At 43.2% G+C, this 10,108-nt stretch overlaps 1 non-coding gene and 1 pseudogene across 1 annotated transcript; one reads left to right on the top strand and one right to left on the bottom strand.

Annotated features, from left to right (window-relative positions):
• Nucleotides 1-3,742: 3,742 nt before the first annotated feature.
• The window catches only part of LOC139530934 (DNA polymerase subunit gamma-1-like), a 28,831-nt pseudogene continuing 22,465 nt past the window's right edge, over nt 3,743-10,108 (top strand).
• On the bottom strand, nt 4,182-4,254 carry trnaq-uug (transfer RNA glutamine (anticodon UUG)). The gene has a single exon. It is a non-coding gene; the product is annotated as a tRNA-Gln (tRNA).

Below are 10,108 nucleotides of genomic sequence, written 5' to 3'. Positions count from 1 at the left end.
TACATTTCTTATTAACACTTATTGAGTTACTCCATTAAAAAGTCACTGCCAATTGCTACAGCTTGGGAATCCAAATGTGCCGGTTATGGAAGCGTTATTGTACGCTTGCGATTATGATAAGGCAATGCAACCTACACGGAGCAATCTACAGTATAATATATTTGATGATTCCCAGTTATGGCTTCTTACAACAAACGTTATGACTCATGTTTACTCTATAAATGTAGGCCATCACGTAGCCATATAGCCATCACGTAGCCATCACGCAGACACAAAACTAAGAGGTATTTGTAAATTTCACTTGATAGCTATAATAATTTATGCATAGGCCTAACTGGTGCGTAAAAGGCGATTTTTCATCCAGCAACATTGATTACAATATGGCAACGTACACGTAGGTGATTGATTAATGTCATAGTAGCCTAATTCAGTAACATTACATTCTAACTGCTTTATGGCTGAATGATGACTCAATTCCTATATGGGAGTTTATATTTGATTCTCTGACGTTCGAAGCCATTATATTATTTGAATTGGTGGAATTTGAACTCAGACTTTATTTTTTCCATTTGACTAATCTGCCATGAATGAAATTATGACTTTTCTCTCAGTAGTTGGTCCAATGTTCTGGTGTTTATTTTGTTTGTGAACACAAACAACACTTATTGTTGTGTACGTTGAATATATGTCCCTATAAACTTTCCAATGAAATAGATGACTAATGCACGTTGAAACAGCCTATATGAGTGATGTTTTGAGAATGGCTGTGTCCAAATAACTGTTCGAGCTTGGATATTCATTTCCTGTCCAAAGGGACATGACTGTCTATCTTACAAAAAAAACTGAGCATGTGTAGCCTACAGTACATTGCATGGTTTAACTGTATAGCCAATCAGCCAGGTGGTTCAAGATTGACGTCAAAATTGGATGTCTATCCATGTCCTGAGGACGTCAGGAAATGCCTTCAAAACTGGCCACTAGGGGCAAAAGTGAGCACTATTACCAGAGTTTCTACACCCGGAGGTGCTACATCGCGAGACTAAGAAGCCAATGTTACTGAAACATACAGTACTAGTTAAAAATTGGACACACCTACTCATTCAAGGCTTTTAATTTATTTTTACTATTTTCTACATTATAGAATAATAGTGAAGACATCAAAACTATGAAATAACACATATGGAATCATGTAGTAACCAAAAAAGTGTTAAACAAATCAAAATATATTTTAGATTTCAGATTCTTCAAAGTAGCCACTCTTTGCCTAAATGACAACTTTGCACACGCTTGGCATTCTCTCAACCAGCTTCACCTGGAATGCTTTTCCAACAGTCTTGAAGGAGTTCCCATATATGCTGAGCACTTGATGGCTGCTTATCCTTCACTCTCTTCACACTCCAACTCATCCCAAACCATCTCAGAGGTCGGGTGATTGTGGAGGCCAAGGCCTTTGATGCAGCACTCCATCACTCTCCTTGGTCAAATAGCCCTTGCAAAGCCTGGAGATGTGTTGGGTCATTGTCCTTTAAAAATATATATATAGTCCCACTAAGTACAAACCAGATGGGATGGCGTATCGCTGCAGAATACTGCTGTAGCTATGCTCCTGTAGCCATACTGGTTAAGTGTGTCTTGAATTCGAAATAAATCCCTGACAGTGTCACCAGCAAAGCACCCCCACACCATCACACCTACTCCTCCATGCCTCACGGGGGGAACTACACTCTGCGTCTCACAAAGACATAGCGGTTGGAACCAAAATCTCAAATTTGGACTCTTCAGACCAAAGGATAGATTTCCACCGGTCTAATGTCCATTGCTCATGTTTCTTGCCCCAAGCAAGTCTCTTCTTATTATTGGTGTCCTTTAGTAGTGGTTTCTTTGCAGCAATTCAATCATGGAAGGCCTGATTCACTCAGTCTCCTCTGAACAGTTGATGTTGAGATGTGTCTGTTACTTGAACTCTGTGAAGCATGTATTTGGACTGCAATCTGAGGTGCAGTTAACTCTAACGAACGTATCCTCTGCAGCAGAGGTAACTCTGGATCGTTCTTTCCTGTGGCAGTCCTCATGAGAGCCAGTTCCATCATAGCGCTTGATGGTTTTTCCGACTGCACTTGAAGAAACTTTCACAGTTCTTGACATTTTCCGCATTGACTGACCTTCATGTCTTAAAGTAATGATGGACTGTCGTTTGTCTTTGCTTATTTGAGCTGTTCTTGCCATATTATGAACCAAATCTTCTGTATACCACCCCTACCTTGCCACAACACAACTCATTGGCTCAGACACATTAAGAAGGAAAGAAATTCCACAAATGAACTTTTAACAAGGCACACCTGTTAATTGAAATGCATTTCAGGTGACTACCTCATGAAGCTGGTTGAGAGAATGCCAAGACTGTGCAAATCGGTCATCAAGGCAAAGGGTGGCTACTTTCTCCTCCCTTAACCAATTATCGGCTCCTTCTGAAAATGTTACTTTTCCAAGCCAAAATGTATTTTTAGCCTCCTTGAGAGACATGCTAAGCCCTGTACTCCCTCCACTTCAAACCCGGTCAGCCCAAACTGTTCTTATAACTGAAGTCCACATCAAATGGGCATTACTGGTGTACAAAAATCGCTACAACATCCTAGTTGAGTGACCCCCAAAAAACATAGCTCAATCAAAACCGGCAAATGTATGGCAGAGCACTTTTGACACACCCACTCCTTTCCACACGCCCACTAATTTCCTTTCGACACACCCACTCACCCATACTCCAATCGCCATATTGGGATGCAGCTACCCCCTGCCACGCCCTGATCTGTTTCACCTGTTCCTATGATTGTCTCCACCCCCTCCAAGTGCCGCTTATTTTCCCCAGTGTATTTATCCCTGTGTTTACTGTCTCTCTGTGCCAGTTTGTCTTGTATGTTTAGTCAAGTCAACCAGCGTGTTTTTCCTGTACTCCTTTTTCTAGTCCTCCCGGTTTTGACCCTTGCCTGTTTCTGGACTCTGATCTGGTTTTGACCTTTTTGCCTGTCCACGACCATTCTCTTGCCTACCCCTTTGGATTATTAAACATTGTAAGACTCCAACCATCTGCCTCCTGTGTCTGCATCTGGGTCTCGCCTTGTGCCTTGATAACCCCCTTCTTAGATTGTTGACAACATTTAAGCTATATTTTGTCTCCAATGTTTATTGAAAACAAAGTTGCACAATGCACACATTTCTCTCAAATACATCGTTACAGTTGTTGGTTAGCTAGCACATTTAAGCCATATTTGCATAGACGTGGCAGTCAAAACACCACAAAACAAGACTTGGTATCAAGAACAAGATCAAACGAGCCACTTATGATTCAACACATGGCAGGCAGTTTCTTGTCATTGTTGCTAGCTATCTGACCATCCAGAATCACAACAACATGATGTATGCTCATCGTTCGTGACACTGTCAGCTAACAAATCACATGGGGCAGGGCAGGGGCCAAGTTCTTGCCGGTGACCCTACCAGCGCTCCAAGACTGTGACCTACTGGTGTCCACGCATTCCACTCCCTTTGCACCACAGTGGCAACATTTTAATGCATTTCATTTTTTTATGTAGGCCTACATTTGACAGAAATTATGAAAAAAAAAATCTTACAACTTGCCCACATGTAGTCAAAATAGCTGAATACAAATATATGCCATGAGAAATGGACATATAATAAACGTAAGGTGATTCTACTGGGCCTATCACCATCATGACTTTGTATCATGAATGTAGGCCTATCTAATTCGAGCAATGAAAGCCCAGTTGTGTTAATTCGTTCTGAGATTTTGTTATTGTTGTGTGCCTTCCTTCATGCAGAGGGTAATGGGAGGTATATTCTCAGTTTGAATGGACAGACTGACCCCTAGCGATGGTTTTCCATAAGATTTTTTTATATTTTTAAATCCTATTTTGGTTAAGGATAAAGGCCAAATCAATTGAATAGCCCAGCAAGTTTACTTTGCAAAGAGCATGAACTGCACAGAATGTCATAAAGAGATGGATTTTTCTATTCAGGAATAACTAAGAGACGAACATATCGTTGATTCCCATACTATATAGCCTGTTGTATGATTGTATCCGTGATCATCACATTGATTGACGAAGCAAGTTGTGCATGTTTAGGTCATTATCCGATTATCCGTCAATAATTTCACAAAAAACCGACCCCAGCAGGACTCAAACCTGCAATCTTCTGATTCAAAGTCAGACGCCTTATCCATTAGGCCACGAGGCCGATAAACATTTAATGAAAACACGCTATAATATTCGATATTATTATTACTTTTAGCCTGTGACTAATTGATTTGTTTAACATATTTTGGTCAAATACTGGCCATATACTTTGCAAAACATTCGCTTTATCTTACACGCTTCCGCAAGGGGAGGTCATCCCTGCCACTGGATATCACTAGATACCTGGTCTGCTGCAATGTTTCACAATCCATGCCTGGAAATCCCGATAAACATTGTTTATATGTGTCACATTGATGCGAGTTGAGGATTGCAAAACGTTAGCTAGGAATTTTAGGGATATTTTTATTCTGTTGTAAACACAGCATTCTGACCATTCTCTGCAATGCCGCTTGTAGTTATAGCAGTTTTCTAACGTAGGTCTATTCAGCAATCATCATGTTCTCATGTTGATGATCTTAAGATTACATTTAATGTTTATTGATTATTTTATGGCTTTTATTGGATGGTTTCGTTATGGTCACAAAGTTGCATCCTGACTCTCTCTCCATTAAGGTTTTCATCATGCTCCTGACCAAAGTCCAAGGGGAGGAACAATTGACTGTCACGACTAGTGAGACAATTCTGCATCTTCGTCCCCTCTGGAGGCCTTTGTCCTATGGAAGACACTATGCCGCACCTCCTACTCCACCCAGAAGCACCATTCTCTCCAGGGCTCCCACCCCCCAGAAACCCGCCTGAACCCCCTCAACATCCAGATGCTGTCCCAAAACCTCCAGGAGCAGATCAACCGCCGCGCGGAGCAGGAGTACGAGGACGAGAAGGTGAAGCGGAGTATCAGGCACCTGCAGAGGCACCAGCTGTGGGGAAAGAGGTCTCTGCTCCCTGGCATGAAGCTCCAGCTGCCCCACATGGAAGGGAAGGACATTGACTGCCACTTCCGCCTGCTGGCCCTAAAGCAGAGCCTGCCCTACCTGGAGGCTGCCAGTAAGCTTCAGCAGGCCCCGCTGCCGCCCATGCCCAAGGACTGGGTGTGGGAGGTGGGCTGGATGCGCTACGGGCCGGATGGGGAGGCCAGACGGGTGGATTTCCCAGACGAGGCAGGCCACACTGGCTTTGGCCGTGTCCCTCACTGCCTGGTGAGACTGAAAGAGAGGACCAAGACCCTCTACTGTGGGAGGGAGGGTTTTACGCTGGGCTGGAGGAAATTACTACTTTATTTCAGTACAGGAGAGTTTATATCACTTCTTAGTATTTGTAACTGTAAAATGATCTGTAAATGTAAAAATGATTTTGTAGTGAGGTTAATAGATGGTGTATAATATTGTGTTGGGACTGGGCAGGAATGATTACAATTATTTAACAAGGACTATTTATTCTGAGCCGGAGTGGATTGCAGTTTCACTGAATACTCTGTATTCTATCATTCTGTTTCCTGACAGGTACTCTTGGTCCAGCAAGCATCTGATAGAGGAGAGATACTCCTGATCCAGCCAGCTGATGCCTGCTGACCTCATCCCCTTGGAGACCCGGACAACTCTATCCCCCCCCCCCCCCCCCCCCCAGCGGAGGTAGACACTGATTGTGGACCACAATGTTAGCTTTGACCGATCTTACATCATGGAGCAGTACCTGCTGAAAGTTCACAGGGTTCCGGGGTCACGTTTTGAGGTGACCCCGGCGCCATTGAGGCAATATCCATATTGAAGTAGTACATTTTCTTCACTATTGGCTGATCCCCCGGTTGGACATGACTCCAACAGGCTAACCAGGAGGGATCAGACAATGAAGTTGGATGTCCAACACAGTTGACTACATTAAAATGGTGGAAGCCCTCAATGGCACTGCCCATGATAATACTGCCTTTTGGCCACTAAAAATCTAATCTTATTAGTCACATGTGCCGAGTAGAACAGGTGTAGACCTTACAGTGAAATGCTTACTTAAGAGCCCCTAACCAACAATGCAGTTTAAAAAAATACGGATAAGAGAGCCCTTTATCAATCTCTGTGCTGTTTCCCAATCCTCAAGGATGCTTCCAGTGGAAGCAGGTAGGCAGCAGGTAGCTGCCTTGGATTGAAACACAGCCTCTGTATATGTTCTCTGTCCCACAGGGTTCGAAGGCTAGTTTCCTGGACACAATGAGTCTCCACATGGCCATCTCTGGTCTAACTGGGTTCCAGCTCACGCTGTGGCGGGGCCTCCAGGAGGTCAAAGAACACATGAAGAAAGTAGGTCGGCCTTGGCGGGAGGAAGGGTCCATGATCAGTACTCTCTGTCTTCTAGCCTCACGATTAGTAGAAGTACACAGAAAACTATTGATTTGCAATGGTTCCATACTTGTAGAAATGTTGCTGTTGCCGATCTATCAGTTAACAAGCTCATTCCTCAGCTCTCCTTCCCTTGATTGGCTTTGGTTATTTCCTTCCCGAAGTTACAAAATAAACTCAATGGTTAACAAATGGTTTTGAATGTTGTTGTCGTGTTTGTATGTCTTTATTGGCCTTGGTGGAAGAGTGGGGTAACATCTCACAGCAGGAACTGACAAATCTGGTGCAGTCCATGAGGAGGAGATGCACTGCAGTACTTAATGCAGCTGGTGGCCACACCAGATACAGACTGTTACTTTTGATTTTGACCCCCCCCCCCCTTTGTTCAGGGACACATTATTCCACTTCTGTTAGTCACATGTCTGTGGAACTTGTCCAGTTTATGTCTCAGTTGTTGAATCTTATGTTCATACAAATATTTACACATGTTAATAAGTTTGGTGAAAATGAAACGCAGTTGACAGAGGACGTTTCTTTTTTTGCTGAGTTTAGCTAGTTAGTGGTGAGTGCTTGTATGACATAGACTACATGACCAAAACTATGTGGACACCTGTTAGTCGAGCATCTTATTCCAAAATCATGGGCATTAATATGTACAATTGAAGTCAGAAGATTACATACACCTTAGCCAAATACATTTAAACTCAGTTTTTCACAATTCCTGACATTTAATCCGAGTAAATATTCCATGTCTTAGGTCAGTTAGGATCACCACTTTAATGTAATAATGTGAAATGTCAGAATACTAGTTGAGAGAATGATTTATTTCAGCTTTTATTTCTTTCATCACATTCCCAGTGGGTCAAAAGTTTACATACACTCAATTAGTATTTGGTAGAATTGCCTTTAAATTGTTTAACTTGGGTCAAATGTTTTGAGTAGCCTTCCACAAGCTTCCCACAATAAGTTGGGTGAATTTTGGCCCATTCCTCCTGACAGAGCTGGTGTAACTGACACAAGTTTGTAGGCCTCCTTGCTTGCACACGCTTTTTCAGTTCTGCCCACAAATCTTCTATAGGATTGAGGTCAGGGCTTTGTGATGGCCACTCCAATACCTTGACTTTGTTGACCTTAAGCCATTTTGCCACAACTTTGGAAGTATGCTTGGGGTCATTGTCCATTTGGAAGACCCATTTGCGACCAAGCTTTAACTTCCTGACTGATGTCTTGAGATGTTGCTTCAATATATCCATATAATTTTCCTTCCTCTTGATGCCATCTATTTTGTGAAGTGCACCAGTCCCTCCTGCAGCAAAGCACCCCCACAACATGATGTTGCCACCCCCGTGCTTCACGGTTGGGATGGTGTTCTTCGGCTTGCAAGCCTCCCCCTTTTTCCTCCTAACATAACAATGGTCATTATGGCCAAACAGTACTAATTTTGTTTCTTCAGACCAGAGGACATTTCTCCAAAAAGTACGATCTTTGTTCCCATGTGCAGTTGCAAACTGTAGTCTGGCTTTTTTATGGCGGTTTTGGAGCGGTGGCTTCTTCCTTGCTGAGCGGCCTTTCAGGTTATGTCGATATAGGACTCATTTTACTGTGGATAGAGATACTTTTGTACCTGTTTCCTCCAGCATCTTCACAAGGTCCTTTGCTGTTGTTCTGGGATTGATTTGAACTTTTCGCACCAAAGTACTTTCATCTGTAGGAGACAGAACACGTCTCGTTCCTGAGCGGAAAGACAGCTGCGTGGTCCCATGGTGTTTATACTTGCGTACTATTGTTTGTACAGATGAACATGGTACCTTCAGGCGTTTGGAAATTGCCCCCAAGGATGAACCAGGCTTGGTTCAAGAAAAGAGGCACGGCATTTGAAGGTTGGCCTTGAAATACATCCACAGGTACAACTCCAATTTACTCAAATGATGTCAATTAGCCTATCAGAAGCTTCTAAAGCCATGACATCATTTTCTGTCATTTTCCAAGCTGTTTAAAGGCAAAGTCAACTTAGTGTATGTAAACATCTGACCCACTGGAATTGTGATGCAGTGAATTCTAAGTGAAATAATCTGTCTGTAAACAATTGTTGGAAAAATTACTCGTGTCATGCACAAAGTAGATGTCCTAACCGACATGCCAAAACCATAGTTTGTTAAGAAATTTGTGGAGTGATTGAAAAACGAGTTTTAATGACTCCAACCTAAGTGTGTGTAAACTTCCGACTTCAACTGTATGATATCATTTACTTAAAATAAAAAATAATGGATATAGCAATCGCAGAGTAGATTGCCCATCCTCTCCAAGTAGTTGTCAGGATGAAAATATATGGCCAAACCAAAGCATTAAAGAGCGACTGAACCGAAAAAACAACTTCTCTGGTGGAAAACAGCCTGTGTGGCATCAATATGAATTAAACATTTATTCTAGTGTCAAAATGACTACAAAGTTAATAATTTTGGTCACAAAGTCAGTATATTCCAAAACTGAATTTTATGAGATCTGTGTAACTGAGAATGTCACAATTTACATGAGAGATGGGTTTTGATTTCAACCCTGCCCACACAGGACCACTGCCTGGCACAGTCTAATCACGGCCGGCAGTAATCAAATCATCTGGTTCACAGCTTCCCGTTGTGCTGCAGTGCACGCTATCCAACTCAGACATCCTCACATTCGTGAGCTAACGTTAGCATCACAAACACAACTCTCATCAAAGATACTACTCTAGCTGTGGTGTTGTGCTGTCAGACCTAGGTCCCTCCCACTAAGGAGGAGATTGCAGGGCGGTGCCCCAGTAGGGAGGCTCTGGAGAGGCTGAAGGAGACGGTTAGCTGGCTTCCCAAAAAGAAACAGCACCTGCCTGGACATCCTGGGTGAGCTAGGCTGGACTGGGCCCCTTGTGGAGCTCCATCTTGCTAAATGCTAACTAATATAGCACAATAACACCATGGTACAGATAACTGTGGCTGTGACATACATCAGGCAACACCCACTAATGTTATTTTCCCCATTTCACTCTTCAAATTCCCATTTGGGCTCTTTCTCAATTTCTCTTTCCTTAATGCCTTGCATCCTTTCCCCTCGCCTCAAAATGCACTGGAGAAGAAGGTCTGTTGCGATGGACACTAGGACTTTTTCCTATATGGTGAAAAGTGAGTCAAGGAAATCCCATTGAGAAAGGGCCATAGTCCATTCCTTCTTACTTTACCAGGTGGTATCGTAAGTTGTGTGTGAAGATGTCGGGGGAGGAGAGCTGGTCGCCAAAGCAGGCGGTCGATGCGGGTGACTCCCAAGCTGATGGGGCTGACGTGGGACGGCTTCCCCCTGCACTGCACGGAGCAGCATGGCTGGGGCAACCTGGTAAATCTAGAGGCGAAAGGACACCAGCAGTATGATCTCAATCAATCAATCAATCAAGTTTATTTTATATAGCCCTTCGTACATCAGCTAATATCTCGAAGTGCTGTACAGACACCCAGCCTAAAACCCCAAACAGCAAGCAATGCAGGTGTAGAAGCACGGTGGCTAGGAAAAACTCCCTAGAAAGGCCAAAACCTAGGAAGAAACCTAGAGAGGAACCAGGCTATGAGGGGTGGCCAGTCCTCTTCTGGCTGCGCTGGGTGG

This window comes from Salvelinus alpinus, chromosome 9 (assembly GCF_045679555.1).
Source record: "Salvelinus alpinus chromosome 9, SLU_Salpinus.1, whole genome shotgun sequence".
NCBI lineage: Eukaryota > Metazoa > Chordata > Actinopteri > Salmoniformes > Salmonidae > Salvelinus > Salvelinus alpinus.
The sequence above is the reverse complement of the archived record's forward strand: the minus strand, read 5'-3'. Positions and strand labels throughout refer to the sequence as shown.